We start from the raw sequence: 21371 nt of genomic DNA, 5'->3' as shown, positions 1-21371 counted from the left end.
AGCCTTCTTCGCCTTCTTATAGGCCTTCATGGAATCATTATTTTTTGACATCTCTGAAAGAACAGAATCAACCATAACAACAAGTTACAACACAAGAAAAGAAAAGCTCAGAAAGCACGTATAAAAACAAATCAGACAGTACCCAAAGTAGTTCGAACCAAAGACGGATCACTCAAGAATCTTTTTGTATCCAGATGGGGTGGTTTGCCCCACATATCCTCAAGAACAACCACAAAAGTCCGCTCAACCTCATTAAGCATCTCCCATGTATAACATGGCACTCTCACACTCTTTTACCACTCTAGAGGAAAAGCAGGCTCATCATTTTCATCAAGAAAAAAGGGGCGGACCCCCTCAACAGCACGGACGCGGAAGAAATAGTTCTTAAAATATTTAAAAGACTCATCATACATGGCAAAAACTTTATGCCTCTGGGCCGACCTGAAAGAAACCCAGGAAGCTTTCTTTTTGGAGGAGCCTCCGGGCTTGGCCGAGACGAAAAGATAAAGGAAAAGAGTTTCAGAAGGTGCTATGCCTAACTCTTGGCAAAGCAGTTGAAATATTTTGATAAAACCCCAGGAATTCGGATGAAGCTGGGATGGAGCGATGTTACATGACCACAACAGGTCGGTTTCAAAAGTAGTAAAAGGAAAAGTAACGTCTAACTGGCTGAAGAAGTATTCATAAGCGTAAAAGAAGGGACGCTCCCCCTCGACGAAAGAAGAAAAGCAAGCCCTCTCATCGGAATCAGGAGCTACGAGTTCATAATCCCTCTTCCGGGTACTGCCACTACAAATCCTATGACGTTTCCTCAGTTCTACAAAAAATTCAGCATCCACGACAGAGACACACATTAGGACAAGGGAGTCCAGCCAATCAGACATCCCCTCAGGAACTTTGGAGGACACCTCTACAATGTTATTACGAGAAGACATGACGCCGACTAATCCTACAAATAAGAAAAGAAGATTGGATTACTAAAAAACATCTCGGACGAGGAGCAAAATAACTCGACAAAAATGACACAAGCAAACACATAGGAAAGGAAAACGACAAGACTCAAAACCAAAGTCCTGGGGCATCCTTTGGAGTCAGAAACAAAGCAAGGTTTCAGGAAATTTCTACAGCTTACGAAGGTCTCAAATAACAGCAAAGGAAGCAAAAACACAAAAAGCCACCATCTTTCTACAGTTTCACCAAACAAAAGGGCATAGCAAAAAAGCCGAAAGCAGGAAAATCGTCAAAGATACAACCTTTTTTCAGAAACAAAAATCATCATTTCAAATACAATCATCAAAAGCACAAGCGGAAGCGACGACAACATGCAAAACTCTAAAGGCATCAAGCAGCAGAGAAAGTCAAAGAAATCACACAAAAAGATGAAGAAATCCCAGAATACACAACAATCAGGCACAGTAAAACAGAAAAATTCAAACTTTCTCCAAATCAGGCTTTCTCTAAATTAGACAGGAAAATGATGCAAAAGAAAGGGAAGGAGAAAACCAACCTGGAACTAAACAGAAGCTGCAAAAACTGAAGACGGGAAAATAGAATCAACCCAGAGAATCGCCAAATGACGCTATCACGCAAGGAAAGGCAGAACGACGCGGATGAAAACAGAAAGTGAGAGAGTGAAGGAAGAAGTTACGAAGGAGAGAAACCGTTTTTTGATTGAAAGATTCAAAATAAAAACCAAGGGAAACGGGCAATTAAAACCAATTAATGAAGGTATTTAAAGCTTCGCGTTTTCCCAAAATCAAAATATTAAAGGCAAAAGCGCGCGCTTTCAGAAGAAGCGAAAGAAGAAACGTTCCATATTCAAAAAGACTCTACAAAGAAAGGAATCGACAAAATGCTTGAGTTCGGCTTCACTAAAAAGGACCGAAGCCAAGGATTCGACCTCAACAAGAAAGACCGAGCTCAAGCAGGGGCACTTCATACCCCGGGTCGAGCTATTCGACCCGGGATGATCGGCGACAAAGCGACCGACCTCTTCAGGTCAGACTATCCGACCTCTTCTCAAAAAGAGCTCGGCCAAATCGACAGGAAGGCCCAAGAAGGCCCAAACAGAGGAACACGCCCAAATCCAAAGGCCGTCCAAGCCTATAAAGATAAGGGCGGTTCCCTTGAAGATAAGCTGACCTCAACTCAAAGATAAAGATAAGATAAGATAACTAACTTATCTTATCTAGAAAGGTCACTCTACAACCACTATAAATACACTGAAGCACCCAGGTATAACTCATACTCTAATTCTACATAAAACCTGCTTAATACCCATGCTAACTTAAGCATCGGAGTCTCTTGCAGGTACCCCCCACCCTCCGGTGACCAAGGATCAGCAGTGCAGCCAGTCCAACAAGTCAGACACAACAGCTCCGACCAGCACAGAAGATCTCAACCGAGATCGACCTCCAGTTTTAGGTAACCCTCGGAACACCTTTAAACCAAAAGGCAAGGGTAAACAGGATCCAAGGCTTTGAGCATTAATGGATACGAGGGTCCAAAGGAATAAAATCCTGACCTAAGCGGCTAAATCAAGTTGTCCCTAACCATGTGCTTGTGGCGTGAAGGTGTCAAGTGAAAAGCTTGAGACTGAGCGGTTAAAGTCGTGGTCCAAAGCAAAAAGAGTGTGCTTAGGAGCTCTGGGCACCTCTAACTGGGGACTCTAGCAAAGATAAGTCACAATCTGAAAAGGTTCACTCAGTCATGTGTCTGTGGCATTTATGTATCTGGTGGTAATACTGGAAAACAAAATGCTTAGGGTCACGGCCAAGACTCATAAAGTAGCTGTGTTCAATAATCAACATACTAAACTAGGAAAATCAATAACACTATCTAAATTCTGAGTTCCTATGGATGCCAATCATTCTAAACTTCAAAGGATAAAGTGAGATGCTAAAACTGTTCAGAAGCAAAAAGCTATTTGTCCCGCTCATCTAATTGGAACTGAGCTTCATTGATATTTGGAATTTATTGTATTTTCTCTTCTTTTTATCCTATTTTGTTTTTAGTTGCTTAGGGACAAGCAACAATTTAAGTTTGGTGTTGTGATGAGCGGATAATTTATACCCTTTTTGGCATTATTTTTACATAGTTTTTAGTATGTTTTAGTTACTTTTTATTATATTTTTATTAGTTTTTATTCAAAAATCACATTTCTGGACTATACTATGAGTTTGTCTATTTTTCTGTAATTTCAGGTATTTTCTGGCTGAAATTGAGGGACCTGAGCAAAAATCTGATTCAGAGGCTGAGAAAGGACTGCAGATGCTGTTGGATTCTGGCCCGCCTACACTCGAAGTGGATTTTCTGGAGCTACAGAAGCCCAATTGGTGCGCTCTCAATTACATTGGAAAGTAGACATCTTGGACTTTCAAGAAATATATAATAGTTCATATTTTGCTCGAGATTTGATGGCCCAAATTGGCATTAAAAGCCAGCCAAAAACTTTCTATCGAAAAATGCCAGAACTGGCATAATTCTTGGCGTTAAACGCCCATTTTGGCACCCAGGGTGGCGTTTAACTCCAACTTTAGGCATATGCACGTGAAATCTTGAAAGCTCAGCACAAACACTCACCAAGTGGGTCTCGGAAGTTGATATCTGCACTATCTGCACTTAGTTACTCATTTTCTGTAAACCTAAGTTACTTGTTAGTATAAAAAATACTTTTAGAGATTCATTTTAGTAACTCATGACATTTTTATTTGATATTGTATCTTCTACGGCATGAGTCTCTAAACCCCATAGGTGGGGGTGAGGAGCTCTGCTGTGTTTCAATGGATTAATGCAATTACTAATATTTTCTATTCAATCACGCTTGATTCTATTCTAAGATACTCACTCGTACTTCAATATAGAGAGTGTGGTGATCCGTGACACACATCATTATTCTCAATTCTATGAACGTGTGCTTGAAAAGCACTTCTATTCTATCTGAGCTCAATGTAGTTGATGAGCGAGACTTTTGCGTGGTCTAGAAATTTGCGGATAAATCCTCGTTGCAAGTATAGTTTCTAAACCTTCAAAAGTCCTTTCATACAAACGATTTGGGTGTCACAAGTAACAAACCCCTTTAGAAATTTTTAACCGAGTATTCAAACCTTGGGTAGTCTTCTCAAGGAACTACGAGGAAGTATGTTCTTATTATTGGCTATAAGGGTTGTAATCGGGGTTTAGAAAATGAGAAGCAAGTAATTTAAATGACAATTAAAGTAAATGGCAATTAAAATAAATAAATACTGTAAAGCAGACTTTTGGCAAGTAAGAGAAGTTGGAGGTCCAACGTAGTTATCTCTCTCAACTATAATGAAAGTTGAATCTAAACTCCACTTGGTCAACCTTTACTAGGGCAAAGGAAAGTCAGGGGACTAATTAAATTGACCTTTGAATCTTATTTATTTCTTAAGAAAAGGTTGGGATTACTTAAGCTCAGCTCAATTAGCAAGATAACGATTATTAATTATGTTGAGTTTAATAACTGTTGAGTTACTAAATTCTTAACCAGGACCAAAAGGGGAAAAAGTAAAATTGCTGAAATAATAAGAATGTCCTTAGATGGGAAGCAATGGTAACTTAAATCAAAGAGAACAATCATAAACTGAAAATACCTCAATTATCATTAATTCAAATAACAGTCTGTAACATGGAAGAATTCATAGATCCAATTATAAAGGTAAATAGCCAACTCAGATACTGAAATAAATAAATAAAGTAAAAGGGAAGTTTAAAACAAAGAAATATAAAACTTGGATTGAGAGTCACTCTTAAAACAAGAAGAAATCCTAAATCCTAAGAGAGAGAGAGAGAAGATCTCCCTCTCAACTAAATCTAAATCATTGAAAAATAAAATATGCGAGCTCTCTTTGAATGGGTGCATTCCCACACTTTATAACCTCTGGTCTATGCTGTTTGTACTTGGATCTGGGCCAAAAAGGGCTTCAGAAATCGCTATGAGCGTTTTCTGTAATTTCTGGTGCGTGGCCTCTGTCACGCGTCCACGTGGGTCACGCGGTCGCGTCATTTGGAGCTTTTCCTTGCCATGCGGTCGTGTCAGTCATGCGACCGCGTCATGTGCATTCTGCTTAAGGCGTGCGATCGCGTCAGTCATGCAGCCGCGTCGCTGCTGATTCGTGCTTGGCACGCGATCGCGTCGTCCATGCGATCGCATGAATACCAGTTTCCTTCAAAGCTCCGTTTTGCCTTTTCATTCCATTTTTGTATGTTTCCTTTTCCATCTTTTAAGTCATTCTGCCTTAGAAAATCTGAAACTACTCAACACACTAATCATGGCATCGAATGGAAATAAAGGTAATTAAAATAATTAATTTTTAAAGCTTTGGAAACATGTTTTTCACAATATGGCATAATAAGGAAGAGAAAGTAAAACCATGCAATTAATGTGAATAAGTAGTTGAGGGATTGTATAAATCACTCAAATTAAGCACAAAAGAACTCATGAAATATGGGTTTATCAACCTCTCCACACTTAAACACTAGCATGTCCTCATGCTAAATCCAAGGTAAATAATTAAGGTTAAAGTGATGGAATGTCATGCAATGCAACCTAGTTTAAATGCAACTACCTAAATGAATGATGCATCAGGCAACTCTAAATTATTCACTCATATATAAAGCTTACATGTAATTAAGTTGAATCACATTCTCAAGGAGTCATGTATATATGTATAGCCAATCCCTTAAATAATAAAGCATTTTAGCAAATGAGATGGGAAAGAAAACATTGTACAAACTTGCAAAACAATTAGTAAATTTAAGCATAGATATATGTTGATGAGTTATTGAACCCTCACTGGATTTTGTGTTTACTCTCTAGTCACTCAGTATTTATTGGGTTTATTCACTCTATTTTTCTTTTTATTCTTACTTTCTAAAACTTTGTTCTTTATCTAACCAATCAACAATTATAGAATATAGTCACACCAAAAAGTCATGAGGTCTTTAATTGAGGTTGTAATGGGGTCAAGGTAAGGGTAAGGATTTATGTATAGGGTCAAGTGAGCTAATAAGTGAATCCTTAATTAGACTAAGATATCACCTAACATACATATTTAGTAAAACAAAATCTCTTTACCTATTTTCCCATATTATCCCACTTATTGTTACATGCTCATGTTTCACTTTTTATTTTTATCCCATGTGCATTGTTTTTATTTTGCATTGGGGAATTTCTTTTGTATCCCCTTTTATTTAAATGCTGAAAACTAAAATTTTTTTTTCAAGGCACATGGCAATTAAATCACTTTGATTTTCTCATGAGCATGCTTCCCAAATTTATTTTATTTCTTTTAACTTCTCTACCTTTTGTCTCTATCATCCATGTTCCTAAAAGGTTTCCCACATTTAACTCTATTCATAATTTTCTATCTTAAGCTAACCAAGGATTCACTTGGGATTTTCTTTTGTTTTTCTGCTTAAGGCTAGTAATTCGGCTAAATAGAATAAAGGGGTTTTTAAAAGTTTCAAGGGGGCTAACAAGGGTGATGTAAAAGGTAGGCTAATTTGGGGTAAGTGAGCTAAAATCAAATGATGGCCTCAATCATTCTCTTGGTATGTATCTATTCTATATTCTATAATTGGACATATAGATTAAAGCAAAGTAAAGAACATCAGAATAAAAAGAAATGAAACACACAGAAATGAAATTATGGTTTGAATGCAACCATACAATTAAGCTCAAGACTCACAGGCTGTGTGTTCTCTAACTCAAGCATCATATATCATTCATATATTGTATGCAGGTTTAGTTAAAAATTCCCATTATTCTCATAAAAAAGTTATTTAGGGTGCCTTTTAAAGTTTCAATGTTCCTCCTTGATGAAATGTTGTCAGCTTAACTACGTCATGTAATGCTATATATACAAGGTTTATGGATTTAAGTCTGTTATGTTCAATTTTCTAGCTTACTTCCTTTTTATATTTTTCAATTTAAACTATACTATCTTATGCTAAAAAGGGTAAACTATACTAATTAATCCACTAATAAATCAGAATTGCAAACTAAACTAAATAACTAAAATAAACTAACTGGCTAAAATATGAACTAAAGATGCAAAATACAGAAAATAGAGTAAAAATACATAAAAGCAATGTATAAGTACTCAGAAAATAACAGTTAAAAGAAAAAAACAGAAAAATATCCAAAATAAAAGAAAAAGTATGTAGTGGTTCACCAAAATAAACGCCAGAGATGGCGACCTCCCCACACTTAAAAGGAAGCATCGTCCCCGATGCTCAATCAAGCCGGGTGTGAAGGAGTGTCATCACTGATAGGGATGGTAGTTGGAGTCTCAGTGGTGGTGGGCTGAGGGTCTGGCTGCTGTGGAGGAGGTGCTGACTGGATCGGGATCTCAAGATCCGCAGCCTCAATCTGATGTGGGATCGCTGCCTGTGGTGCGGCTGGTGCTGCCTCTCCCTGGGGATGGGTCTCTGCCTCGGGCACATCCGCCTCCTCCTCAGATGCCTCAGATGGTGTGTTAGGCTCGGAGGAGATGTCACCGGATCGTATCATCAGCTTTAGGTGCTCATAGCATCGCTTGTTGTGATGCTCCATCTGGTCAAGTCATCGGAACAAGCGGTGCACCAGATGATAGACGGGCTCTGTGGCAGGTGGAGGTGCAGTGGTGGTAGCAGGGGTAGGTGGTGCAGCAATGGAGGAAGAGGGTCCAGCAGACGGTGGTGCTGACTCATCAGTAGCAGTGAATGGTGGTAGTCTGTGGCCCAGGGCTAAGAAGTTTCGGCTGTACGGAATGATCTTCCTGCAATCCGCCGCTGGTGGTCTCTCATCGGCAGCCTCCCATGGCACGTCAGCTTGACGGCCAAGCTATGTAACTAGATATGGAAAAGGGAGGGTGCCTCGGACATGGACCCTGGCTATATAGTGCCGAATGAAACGTGGCAGATAAAGGTTCTTACCCTCCAGCACACACCAAAGGAGGGTGATCATAGCAGCCGGGATCTCCGTCTCGTGAGTACTCGGCATCACATAATTACTCAAGATCTGATGCCATAACCGAGCCTCATCATTTAAGTACGCTCTCTTGATCCCTCTAGCCATGGTAGTGTCCTGACCCATCTCCCAAGAACCTGTCGGGTCGAGAGCTATCCGTGCCTTCACGGCATCCTAATCAAACTGCATCTGACACATGTCCTCCTCAGCCGTTGAATAACCATCAGGCTGATCGGACTTGGCTGGGAGCCGGAGAATGTCCTCTCAGGCCTCTTCAGTGACCAAAATTTGTTTTCCTCTCAGGTTCACTGCATCTAGGGTGGTGAGGTAGTAGTTGCAGTAGAATTCCCGGACCCAAGATGCGTTGACCTCTGTCAGTGTTCTCTCCAGAAAGAACCAGCCCCTTTGCTTAATTTGCTCAGTGGTGTACTGCTGGAGTGCTTCTGGAATCTTCAGAGTTCGTTCCAGGTATAGATTTCTGGAGTTTGCAAAAGCCGGGTACTTCAGCTCACAGTACCGGTTTGCAAATTTTATAGGATCATTCGCAGGGAGCAGCTGATCAGCTTTCTCCTGCTGTGTGAAGTTCTTCTCCCGCCATGAAGAATCATGCATTAGAGCAATGATGGACTGGGAGGAATCTCCTCGCTTGCGCTTGCCAGTAGCCTTGCCTTTACCTTTCCTCTGTGAGGCAGACATCCTGAAAAACAAAAAACCAGGATATGGATAAAAATAATAAAGCAAATAGGCAATTAAACAAAGGAACCCCAAAGGCAAAGGAGAAGTAAAATAAGGAAAATGAGTAAATGAAATATGATTGAATTTATGTTAAATGGAAAAATAATCAATATGCCATGGTTAGAAAGTTAGAGGAAAGTGAAAATAGCAGAAAAGAGATCAAAAGGGTTAGTATGGTTAGAATTTGAAAAAGAAATTAGTAAATTACAATTAGTGAGTTAGTGCGGGTTAAAGTAAGTGGCATAGAAAAATTCCATATAACAAGGATTCACGGGTAAGAATAGAAGTACTCATAATCGAACAAGGAAAACAAGGTGATGCTGATTCAAATAGAAATAAAGAAAGCAAAAATTGGAATTAGTGAATCACAAATGCAGTTTATGAACCAGGAAATCAAAGAGGATAAGAAAGTCTACCATAGCATTCATGAAATGGTTTGGGTAAAGCAGAGTAAAACAGAGTTCAGAAATGCCAAACCAAAACATGAATGAAAACAATTTTCAAAAAAATTTGGGCAGCATTCCGGCTAAAATTGGATTGTCCCGAAAAATAAACAGCAATCATAGCAGTTCATATGAATTAAAAACTTGCTGTAGTTACCACTAATGAATAGAAACAGGAAAATTTTGAGTAACAAGCAGCAATTGCAAGAAATCACAGCATATGAACGAAGTCACAGGAATAGCAGAATTGCAGTTAAGATAAAACAGAAACAGGAACAGTGCAAGTAAACAGACCTAGATCCACTAACCACAGCCTAAGCTACCTAACAACCTAAAAATTCCACTACAACATGCATATCTATCTATCCTAATTATGAACAGAAACGGAAAAAAAATTACAGAAAAATGACGAGCGGATAAAAGGGGGTTGCATTTTGCGGAACCTGGTAGGCGGGAGGGGTGGATCGGGGAAGAAGGTGGCTGCGGCAGCGTCCGGCGTGGTGGCGGGGCACGGCGTCGCGGTGGCGGCTGAGGGGGGCAGTGGCGGAGAGGGTTTAGGGTTAGTGATAGAAGAAGGGAGGGGTTTGCGGGTGGGTGGCGGAGAGGGGGGGCGCGGCTGGAAGGCCGGTGGTGGTGGGCGGTGGTCACGGAAGGCAGTGGTGGAGAGGAGAGGAGAGAGGAAGAAGGGAGAAGAAGGGAGGGGAGGGGGTTGCGGCGGCGGTGTCTTGGACGGCGGCGGCATCTGGGTGGTGGCGCGGTGGCGGCTGGGTGGTGCTGGAGGGAGAAGGAGGAAGAAGGAGCAGAGAGGGAGAAGAGGGTTGGGGGTGGGGCTGCGCGACTGATAGGGTTCGCGTGGCTGGGGGGGTTATATTTTTGAATCCACGCGGCCGCGTGGGACACGCGGTCGCGTGGTTGTGGTGAAAATGGGAGTGACGCGATCGCGTGTGGCGCGCGATCGCATGAGAGGAGGAAAAGAAGGGTGACGCGATCACGTGGGTCGCGCGATCGCGTCACTGGAATTCGTGCTGAACGCACGACTCCAGCGCCATTTTAGCGCAACTCTCTGTCTCCTTTTGGGGTGATGTCCAATCCATGCGACGCGATCGCGTCGCTCACACGGTCGCGTAGGATTGGTATTGTGCCAGTGACGCGATCGCATGGGGCATGCGATCGCGTGGGCCAATTTGTGCAAAACGCACAAGGGCCGCACGATTCCAGCCTAACTTTCTATTCATTGGATCCTTACGCCGATATATATATCACGCGGCCACGTGGGTCACGCGGTCGCGCGGGTGGTGTTTTTCGCAGTATGACGCGATCGCATGGGGCATGCGGTCGCGTCGTGCACCCTTTCTTTTTTTTTTTTTTAACATGCATGAAAAATGCAGAATGCAATGATTAACATGAATGCTATGCATGATTCCAGGTTTAATAAATTAAAATGAAAAAGGAAAAATGAAAGCAATTAACAAAAAAAAAATAGATTGAAAAAGAAGCGACCATACCATGGTGGGTTGTCTCCCACCTAGCACTTTTAGTTAAAGTCCTTAAGTTGGACATTGGAGGAGTATCCTGTTATGGTGGTTTATGTTTAAATTCGTCTAAAAATCTCCACCAGTGCTTGGAATGCCAATAGCCTCCGGGGTCCCAAACTAGGCATGTGAAGCTTCTGAGCAGCTTCAAACAGATTGTTAGGCTCCCGAGGTGACAAATGTCAGAATAAACTCCAGGATTCCAAGCCTTGCTTTTAAATCCACCTCTGTCTTGATCTACATGTTTCTATTCGGGCGGGTTAAAAAGTAGAATCTCACCTTGGTGACCAAACGTTTTCCGTGATCCATGTAATTGAGCATGATACCAATCTGTGTACTTCGAGGTGAAGCGTGGAACTTTATTGAACCTTGTGCACCAGCTCTGAGTACGAGCCATTTCCCTCTTACTCTTAAAGCCGCAGAGAGCTCTAAGCTGGCCATCTGTTTCAAGCAAACCATATTCAAGTGAATAAGTAAAGTTATAAGTTAAAGATTGTACCCACTTGAAGCTTGTATTAGGTGGTAATGGCCTTGGGATAGGTGTTTTTGGTCGTTCTGCTAGTTCCATTTCCTTGTGCTCTTCTGTGAATTCCTCCACTTCTTTGCAAAGATCTTCAATTGTATCTGCATCCTGGTCAAAGTCTTCTATGTCTTCCCCATCACTTGAGTCATATATTGGAGGTTGAGAGAAATCTACCTCTGCATCATCTTCATATTCACTTGGGGAAGATTCTTCGATCTCAGAGAATTCACTTGCGGATGCAAGTTCATCACCAAGAGAGCTAGACTTGTGACTATCATCATCAAGGGAAATTGCTTCTTGGATTATTCCATCTGATTCTTCATAAACGACTTGCCTTGGAGATTGTACAGTATCCTCCTTAGCATCAATTGTAGCATCTTGGACGGAGTTTTCCTCAATTCTGGATTCCCATGGAAGTTCAGCATCTCCTAGGTCTTCAACCAACTCTTCTTCTTGAACAAAGACAGCTTCTTCTAATTGTTCTAGTACAAATTCATTCTCTGTCTTGTCCACTGGAGTTTCTAGTATCTCCTTCATGCTACGCTCTTCATTGGGCTGTCCATATGGAGCTGTGGCTGATCCTTGTGTATTTGAGTGCCTAGAAGCCCATTGAATTATCACTTGCTCCAGTTGTTGAATGGTTGTTTGAAATTTTCTTACTGTTTCTTTTAGGCGATCCTCTGCTTCTCGGGTTGCTGGACTTGGACACGATACAAAGGAAAGTGGTGGTGATTGGGAGTTATTGGATTGGTATTGGGGTAAGGAAGGATCATATGGTGGCGAATGGTGAAGAGAAGCTTGTGAGTGTGGTGGTTCGAGGTTATGTTGAAAGGTTGGTTTATATGCACGGGATGGGGCTTGTTGGTAGTTACAAGGTTGTCCACCATGTCTTTCAGCTGGGTATGCACTGTAGAATGGTCTTTGTCCAGGATATCTCGGAGGGTGTTGCTGTCAAAAGGTTTGATTAGATCCTCTTGGTCCCATCCATTCTTGATTGGTCTGATCTTGATGTACATTCCTGCTGTAACCTCTATTTCCTTTAACAATATTAGAACCAAACTCAAAGCGAGAGGGGTGAGAGTTCATAGTAGCAAATAAAGATAAAAAGGAAAAACAAAAATAAATAAGCAAACAAAAGAAAAATATTTACAATAACCAATAATAAGGCACACGTTAGCAGTTGCCCGGCAACGGCGCCATTTTGATGAGAGGGACTTTTGCGTGGTCTAGAAATTTGCGGATAAATCCTCGTTGCAAGTATAGTTCCTAAACCTTCAAAAGTCCTTTCATACAAACGTTTTGGGTGTCACAAGTAACAAACCCCTTTAGAAATTGTTAACCGAGTATTCAAACCTCGGGTCGTCTTCTCAAGGAACTGAGAGGAAGTATGTTCTTATTATTGGCTATAAGGGTTGTAATCGGGGTTTAGAAGATGAGAAGCAAGTAATTTAAATGACAAGTAAAGTAAATGGCAATTAAAATAAATAAATATTGTAAAGCAGACTTTTGGCAAGGTAAGAGAAGTTGGAGGTCCAACGTAGTTATCTCTCTCAACTATAATGAAAGTTGAATCTAAACTCCACTTGGTCAACCTTTACTAGGGCAAAGGAATGTCAGGGGACTAATTAAATTGACCTTTGAATCCTATTTATTTCTTAAGAAAAGGTTGGGATTACTTAATCTCAGCTCAATTAGCAAGATAACGATTATTAATTATGTTGAGTTTAATAACTGTTGAGTTACTAAATTCTTAACCAGGACCAAAAGGGAAAAAAGTAAAATTGCTGAAATAATAAGAATGTCCTTAGATGGGAAGCAATGGTAACTTAAATCAAAGAGAACAATCATAAACTGAAAATACCTCAATTATCATTAATTCAAATAACAGTCTGTAACATGGAAGAATTCATAGATCCAATTATAAAGGTAAATAGCCAACTCAGATACTGAAGTAAATAAATAAAGTGAAAGGGAAGTTTAAAACAAAGAAATATAAAACCTGGATTGAGAGTCACTCTTAAAACAAGAAGAAATCCTAAATCCTAAGAGAGAGAGAGAGAAGATCTCCCTCTCAACTAAATCTAAATCATTGAAAAATAAAATATGCAAGCTCTCTTTGAATGGGTGCATTCTCACACTTTATAACCTCTGGTCTATGCTGTCTGTACTTGGATCTGGACCAAAAAGGGCTTCAGAAATTGCTATGAGCGTTTTCTGCAATTTCTGGTGCGTGGCCTCTGTCACGCGTCCGCGTGGGTCACGCGGTCGCGTCATTTGGAGCTTTTCCTTGCCACGCGGTCGCGTCAGTCATGCGACCACGTCATGTGCGTTCTGCTTAAGGCGCACGGTCGCGACAGTCATGCGGCCGCGTCGCTGCTGATTCGTGCTTGGCACGTGATCGCGTCGTCCATGCGATCGCGTGAATACCAGTTTCCTTCAAAGCTCCGTTTTTCCTTCTCCTTCCATTTTTGTATGTTTCCTTTTCCAAGCTTTAAGTCATTTTGCCTTAGAAAATCTGAAACTACTCAACACACTAATCACGGCATCGAATGGAAATAAAGGTAATTAAAATAATTAATTTTTAAAGCTTTGGAAACATGTTTTTCACAATATGGCATAATAAGGAAGGGAAAGTAAAACCATGCAATTAATGTGAATAAGTAGGTGAAGGATTGCATAAATCACTCAAATTAAGCACAAAAGAACTTATGAAATATGGGTTTATCAATAGTCATTAGGCGACAGCTTGAGTGCGTATCTCTTGGGTCTTTGATCCACGGACCGAGTCCATGAGATTAGAACCTTCGTGGTAGAGGCTAGAACCAATTGGCAGCATTCCTAGGATCCGAAAAGTCTAAACCTTGTCTGTGGTATTCAGAGTAGGATCTGGGAAGGGATGACTGTGACGAGCTTCAAACTCACGAATGTTGGGCACAGTGACAGTGTGCAAAAGGATAGAGAGATCCTATTCCGATGCTAGTGAGAACCGACAGATGATTAGCCGTGCGGTAGCTGTACCTGGTATTTGTCATCCGAGATGAGAAATCCGATAGTTGATTAGCCGTGCAGAGATCATACCTAGTATTTTTCATCCGAGAGGATCATACAGCTTGCCATTGAAGGAAGCCATGCATGTTTGGAGAAGAAGACAGTAGGAGAGCAGAGATTCAAATGACAGAGCATCTCTGGAACCTCAACCTGTTCCTCATTACTGAATCACAAGTACCATTAATTTCATGTTATTTACTTTTCATAAACATATTTAATTATCTCATTTAAATCTCCTAACTAAGATTTACAAGATAACCATAGCTTGCTTCAAGCCGACAATCTTTGTGGGATCGACCCTTACTCACGTAAGGTATTACTTGGACGACCCAGTGCACTTGCTAGTTAGTTGTGCGGAGTTGTGAAAAGTGTTATCACAATTTTGTGCACCAGTACAAAAACACACAAATTCAAATTGGAATCCAAAATTATGAATTTAATACTAAAACCTGTAAAAACTTAATAAAAACTGAATAAAACATATTAAAAACTACATGAAAACTATGCCAAAAAGTGTATAAAATATCCGTTCATCACACCCCCATTGACATCGAGAACTCGATCACCAAGAGGGGTATAGAGTATGCTAAGGGGTATTCCCGAGTACCACCTCAAGAGCCAATCCCTCCTCCTCAGCAAGAGCAGCCGGAGATGCCTCAGGGATAGTACTTCCCTCCACTAGATTATTGGGATCAATTGACAGCATCCATTGGGCAGCTGACATCATCAGTTGATCAGTTGTGGATAGGCCATGCGGGCCACTCTACCCTTCTCTACCAGCTAGTCGAGGAGCAGCAGAGCCAGAGGTGAGATATGAATGACCTGAGGCATGATTTTGGAGCTTGGAGAGGATTCCCAGGAAGGAGCAGCCACCATGAATGAGGTGGTTGAGTTTCTTATCTGCTATTTCCCTTCTTTTCTCTTTTTTCAGTTATTATATCTTATTTTCTGTTTTCTCTTTAAAGCCTTTGCATGAGTAATAATATTTTTAGTCTTTCTATTTTAGTTAATTAATTTGGTATCTTATGGTTATTTTGAAAAGTTGTCTTATGTATTACTCACTAAACTTGAAAAAAATCAAAAGAAAAAGAACATAAGTAGTATAATGTATGAGATTTGAGTTACATATTCTTAGTTCTCTTGTTATCCTGTTGTGGTGGTATTTATCTGTGGTTCTAAATATATGAAAAGAAGATTGCATAATGGATATTGAAGTTAAGAGTGTTGATTCTTGAGGTACAGGAATTCAGAAAAGTATTATGGATTCTTTAAATTAAACAGAAAGTTAATCCTTAAAGCAAAATAGACAACAAAATGAAAAAAAATTTAAAAAGCAAGGTCCAAGGCTATGAGAATTAAGGGCTAGGAAGGTCAAATGTGATTAAAAGCTCAAAGGTTTATTTTCCTAGCCATATGCTTGTGGTATGAATGTGTCAAGAAATTCTTGAGATAGATCACTAAGAGTCAAGAACAAGTACAATTAAAGAGTATGCCAAAGGCTCTAAGCACCACTAACTGGGAAAATGAAAAGAAAAATCCGAACTCAAAGAGTTTCCCAATTAAGTGCTTCTGGTATTTTTATGTCAATTAAAGCTTGATACAAAATATTTAGAGTCACGGCTAGGCTCGAGGTGCAAAGCACCAAAGAAAATATAAGAAAAAAGTTGTGTTCAAGGATTAATCAAATGTTAAAAAGGAAGAGAATCCATAACATTATCCAAGTTTTAGTTCCGAAGGATATTGACATTTTCTGAGTTTCAAAGGATAGTGAGATACCGAACCTATTCAGAATCACAGTGTCACTGATGAGTATTTTGGTGAAAAATAAATTTCTCCCAAAACACACAAATCTAACCAGCAAGTGTACCGGGTCGTATCAAGTAATAAAAACTCACGGGAGTGAAGTCGATCCCACAGGGATTGAAGGATTGAGCAATTTTAGCTTAGTGGTTAATTTAGTCAAGCGAATCAAGATTTGGTTGAGTGTTTTGTGATTTGCAGAAATTAAATTGCATGGAAGTAAAGAGAACAGGGAATTAAAATGCTGAATTGTAAAGAACAAGAAATTAAATAGCAGAAACTTAGAATGTAAGAAATGTAAAGTGCGGAATCTTAAAGTGCAAGAAATGTAAATGGCTAGAATTGTAAAGGGAATTGGGGATTGGATTTGCAGAATTTAAACAAGGAAAAGTAAATTGCATCAAGCAGAGAAGTAGAAGAAGGTTTGGGTTAGATTGGATCTTGAAGCAGAAAAGTAAATGAACATGAAAACAGTAAACAGAAAATGTAAAATTGGGAAATTAGATCTCAGGACCCAGAGACTAGAAAACCAAGTCTAGATCTCAATGCCTTCCTAGATCCAACAAGAACAATTGCAAGGGAATTGTAAATTGCAAGGAAAATAGATGAAGAGCAATTAACAGAAATTGAAATCCAATCAAGCAGTAAATAAAGTAGTGAGATCCAAGGTTGAGATTGAAACAGAATTTCTTCAATTCTCCAACCCCAAAATCCAAGACAATAGTAATTGAAATTGAAAGCAATAAAATTGAGAGGAAGAGAAGTGTATTCTCCTTCCCCCAAGACAAAGAAATTAAAGATCACTCAATATCAAAAGCTCTCCGAAAACTATTATGAAAATTCCAAAAGAAAGCTCCCCGAAGAACTTGAATTCTATCCTATTTATACACTTTCTTCAAATGATCTTCAAGCTTTGAGTTGGGCCTTTGCTCTTGGTGGAATTGGGTTGAAAGAGGCCTTGGTTTATTGCTCTTGAAGTTTGGAGAAGAACCAAAGTGAACCAATTGAACCGGGTTTGAGTTTTGCAAAAGTTGGACCAAAAGTTTGAGCAAACTTTTGCTCCAACTTTTCATAGCAGCCCACAAAATTTGCTGATATGAACGTTGGTGCCAACGTTAGGGGTCTAACTTTGACCCTAACGTTGGCCTTGCCTTGTGTGCTTGTGGCGCCAACGTTAGCCACCAAGTTAGGGGGCTAACGTTCGCGCAAACTTTTGCTCCTCCTTGTGATTTTCATGTGCCAACGTTAGCCTCAAAGTTAGGGGGCTAACGTTGGCGCAAACTTTTGGTGCCCAGGGAGGATTTCTTCATGCCAACGTTAGCCTCAAAGTTAGGGGGCTAACGTTGGCGCAAACTTTTGGTGCCCAGGGGTAAATTTCATGTGCCAACGTTAGCCTCAAAGTTAGGGGACTAACGTTGGTGCAAACTTTTGGTATCCAGGGAGTGATTTTCAAGTTCCAACGTTAGCCTCCAAGTTAGGGGGCTAACGTTGGGGCTAACTTTTCAACCAAAAGTTTGTGCAAAAGTTTGATGCTAACTTTAGGTCCAGCTTTTTGCTTCCTGGTTCAATTTCACTTATTCCATTGTATTCTCTTTACTCCTAGCTATTCCTTCTTACTTCAACCTTTCTCCAAGCTTTCTTCACCTATAATTAATCAACCAAACTCATCAAAGCTATGCTCATAATCATGAGATATTCATTCTATCATAATATGCAACAATTTTAGCATAAAACCTCATGAAATGGCATGAATTTATACATGGTTGATTCAATTAAGGGAAACATGAAAATCTACTCAATTAGCTTGCTTATGGTTCAAGAAAGTGCATAATTCTAATGAAAACAAAAGGAAAATACTAGTTAAAATAGGCTAGGATGACTTGTCATCAGTCACAAACCCCAATCAGTGAATAGACAGGAGCTTAATTGAAAACTCAATTCTTGGGCAAATTCACTTATCAGTCATATATTGTTTTTAGTTGCTTGAGGACAAGCAACAATTCAAGGTGTTGTGATGCGTGAGCATCTTTTATTTATTTTCTTACTATTTTAGATATGAATTTATTGAGTTTTGTTAAGATTTTAGTTTTTGAAGCCTATCTGGATGCTACTTTGAATCGCTCTACTATTTTAATTATTCCAGGTGAAGTTTGGATCGATTGGGCAGAGTTCTGTGCAAGGAAAGAGAAGAATTTTGAATCTGTTGAGCTGGCGCTAAATGCCGCATCTAGCATTTAGTGCCCATGTGTCTCGTAATGTGTGCAACCATTCTATAAAGGCAACGCTAAAAAGGCCGAACCTGGCATTTAGCGCCAGGTTACCCGAAACTTCACCATTTGATTCTATTCGAGTGGTGCTAAACGCGAACCTGGGCATTCAATGCCAGATGCTTCGTGACTCACTGCCTCGTGGGGCAATAAACACCGAGCCTGGTGTTTAGCACTAAGAACACAGCAACGTTTGGGAGCTTTCTACTACCTAGGACTCTAAACACCGATTCTGGTGTTTAGTGCCAATAGCGCGGATCCACTTCTATGAAGAGGATTCATTAGTTAGATTTGGGTTACTTTTATTATATTTTATTTTGTTTCTGTTATTTCTTTTCCTAAGCACAATCTTTTGGGACTTAGTAATTATTATTTTATTTTATTTTTAAATCAAATTAGGTTAGATATAAAAGGGAAAAGATTTGTCCCTTCGGACTCTCCTCTCTGTTCTTCTACCTCATTCCGTTTTTCACACACCTTGGAACCCTAGTTTTCTCTCTAAGCCATGAGCAACTACACCTCCTTGTTAAGTTTATGAGCTCTGTTTATTCTATGGATTAAGACTATTGTCACTCTACTTTAATTAATGTATTGATTTAAATTCAAGGATTAATTTCGTTCTTCATCTTATGATTTTGAGTGTATTGGAAAATAACTCTTGTTCTACATGAATTCTTGTTGATTATTGGAAACGTTATCTCACTTGAATATGAGCTTGAAAGTAAATTCCTCCTAAATCACTAATTGTCTGGACTTAACGGGATACGTGACATATAATCCTCTTATATTTGGGTAATTAGGGTTTTTGTGGCTAATAAACTAGAATTGAGCCTATCCCTCTAATATATATTAAGTGACCAAGGAATTGACGGTTGATTAGGTTAGAGAAGACTAAATCACTAAAGAAGTAGGGTTTAGTCAATTACAGTTTGCCATAAATTGAACCGTGCATGATTAAAATAGTTGGTAAAAAATCTTAATCCGAAAAATAAATATCTCACATACATTTCACACCAAACCTACTATTTGTCTTCCAAATTCCTGATTTACTGTTTCATACATTTGGAACCTCAAAACACCATTTTCTTCTTGTTTGACTAAGTGAATCATTCAATTGTTGTTGTTTGGTCCATCAATCCTCGTGGGATTGACCGTCACTCACCTAAGGTATTATTTGGTACAACCCAGTACACTTGCCGATTAGTTTGTAGACTCTGAATTCTGCATCAGTGTGCAGGATTCCCTTTTGGCAAGCGAAGAAGATTTCTCTTTTGTTGAGATTTATTTTGTACTTAGTATCTCTCTCCAATTTTGAGCTTGTTATTAGATAATCCTCTTAGAGGTTTTATTTTGGAGAAACAGGATTGCATTTTGCATACTTTATGGTTTGTAATATTCTAGCTGACTTTTTCTTCACAGGTCGAGGCTAATTCTTATTATGTATCTAATATGGATCTTATGTATGTATATATTTTTCTCTTGTATATCGCATTTCTCGCTTTAACGCTTCGAGTGTGATACAGACGTCATTTCGTTTTCTTTTTTTTCACAGACTCCTAGTTATATCATTATTTTTCAAAATATTATGTATGTATCTTTGTTTTAGGTGTCGTAATGTCTCACCACCCTCGAATTATGACTTAAGCGTAAAGCTCTGTGTGGTAGGGTGTTACAGTAACTATTCAAACTTGGATGACCTAATTACTGCCATTTTTATATTGGCTAATCTTGGAAAAAATATGTTATTTTGTCATGGTAGTCCTTTTCCTTATCTTTCTTAACTTTTCTTGAAGTTGATTATTTAAAAGAAGATTAGGATTACTTGTACGGGGTTGATGAATCTACTCATGCTGGGGAGCATGTACTTGTGAAAAGCCATGCGTTGAAGGATTGGTGGTTGTTGTGGAAGTGACTGGATTCAACAATCAAGCCTTTGTGCTCAAATGCGAGACTTGGAATATGAAGTTGTTTGGCTATCATTCCAATTGTGTCTTTTGATAAACCCCGATTTCGTGGTTTATCTTGTGCTTATTTTAGGGGATTTATTCACCTTTTCCCACATTTATTCAATGAAATAGCATGGTTTTATAATTTCCCCTTTAATTATGCTTAAGTGTAAAAATATGCTTTTTAGGCCCTTAAATTGGTGATTTTAACTCACTTTAGATCCATTCAATGCCTTGATGTATTTGTTGAGTGATTTCAGGTTCATGAGGCAAGTATTGGATGGAATAAATGAGGAGAAAAGCATACAAAGTGGAGAATGCATGAGGAAACAAGAACTGAGAATGCATCGATGGGCGCGCACGCGTACAAGGCGCGCACACGCAGAAGTGATTTCGCATAGAGACGCGCATGCGTACTTGACGCGTACGCGCGGATGAAGAAACAGCCAATCGACGCGCACACGTACATGGCGCGTACGCGCCGATACTTACACGTGACCCACTTAAAGGCAAAATGCTGGGGGCAATTTCTGAGCTGCCCAGGCCCAAATCCAACTTGTTTCTGAGTGTATTTCATGCAGAATTGAAGTCCAAGCAAAGGGAGGAGCAATTAGTTAGTCAACATGAGCCTTTAGTTAGTTTTCTAGAGAGAGAAGCTCCCTCTTCTCTCTAGAATTAGGTTAGGATTAGGTTAATTTGCCTTGGATCTTGAATTAATTATTTGATTTCATCTTGTTTCTTTTATAATTTCTCAATTCTACATATTGTCTTTCTTAGTTGTAATGTTAAATTCTCATTTTGCTATCTTTTATGTTGATGAACATTGTGGATCTAATTTCCTTTTAATGCAAATTTATATTTCCATGTCTCTTCTGTTTTTATCTTCATTGATATTGTTGAGTTCTTGCTTATGTTAGTTATGGGTTTCCTTAATTTTAGCATTTTATGATGTTTACTTTTATTGCACATTAGGTGTTTGATAGAATGCTTTCACTAGTTTTTGAGTAATTCTCTTGACCCTTGGCCTAGGCCAAAGGGATTGAGTGATCTTGAGTCCATGGGCTTCATTGAATTGGTAATTCTAGAACCCTTGGGGATCATTTTG

At 39.5% G+C, this 21371-nt stretch overlaps 1 protein-coding gene across 1 annotated transcript in view; it reads right to left on the bottom strand.

Moving 5' to 3' along the window:
• LOC148580632 (uncharacterized) overlaps nucleotides 1–21371 on the bottom strand; it is a 109605-nt gene that overhangs the window by 18625 nt on the left and 69609 nt on the right. The gene's annotated exons all lie outside the window — the stretch shown is intronic.

This window comes from Arachis ipaensis, chromosome B10 (assembly GCF_059453495.1).
Source record: "Arachis ipaensis isolate K30076 ecotype BB chromosome B10, ASM5945349v1, whole genome shotgun sequence".
In the NCBI taxonomy this organism is placed as follows: Eukaryota; Viridiplantae; Streptophyta; class Magnoliopsida; order Fabales; family Fabaceae; genus Arachis; species Arachis ipaensis.
The sequence above is the reverse complement of the archived record's forward strand: the minus strand, read 5'-3'. Positions and strand labels throughout refer to the sequence as shown.